This window comes from Anneissia japonica, unplaced genomic scaffold, assembly GCF_011630105.1.
Source record: "Anneissia japonica isolate Jap-2015-1 unplaced genomic scaffold, ASM1163010v1 scaffold59476_len1113_cov131, whole genome shotgun sequence".
NCBI classification, from domain to species: domain Eukaryota; kingdom Metazoa; phylum Echinodermata; class Crinoidea; order Comatulida; family Comatulidae; genus Anneissia; species Anneissia japonica.
In genome coordinates this window covers 532-1,081 of record NW_022723785.1, presented here as the reverse complement: position 1 = coordinate 1,081, position 550 = coordinate 532, and the positions used below count along the sequence as shown (strand labels likewise).

At 43.1% G+C, this 550-nt stretch overlaps 1 non-coding gene across 1 annotated transcript; it reads right to left on the bottom strand.

The window, feature by feature from the left end:
- Nucleotides 1-160: 160 nt before the first annotated feature.
- Nucleotides 161-279, bottom strand: LOC117112382. Its single transcript, XR_004446035.1, has one exon. It is a non-coding gene; the product is annotated as a 5S ribosomal RNA (ribosomal RNA).
- Between the last annotated feature and the right edge of the window lie 271 nt (nucleotides 280-550).

Below are 550 nucleotides of genomic sequence, written 5' to 3'. Positions count from 1 at the left end.
GTACCTATATGATTTTTTAAGGCATAAGAGTGCGATTTCCGGGCAATTCAAGAAGTCCATATTCTGAAAATGTTTGCATCTCAGCCTCAACTATGGTGGGCCTGACGTCGAGTGGACTTTCACGCACCCCTACTTTAGAATTTGGAGGAAAAATGTAAAAAGTCTACAGCACCCGGTATTCCCAGTCTGTCACCAATCCAAGTACTAACCAGGCCCGACGTTGCTTAACTTCGGTGATCGGACGAGAACAGGTGTTTTCAACGTAGCATGGCTGTAGACATGTGGATGATATTTCCACTCATAGTTAATCACAGCATATAGTATAATTATCCAATCATGAAGCTCTATGATTGATGAAGTTTCATATCAATGCGCGCTTGTCTCGCGGGGATTTCCTCTGACTCTCCTGACCACTCTGCTGCGCGGGTACATTTTTTACAAACACCAGTGTTGAACAATAAACCAACAATTTTACTACGGCACTAACTAGGATGCTTTAGACAGAAGAAGACTGCCGTTTTGTTCAAACGACCCTCGAATCATAGTACCT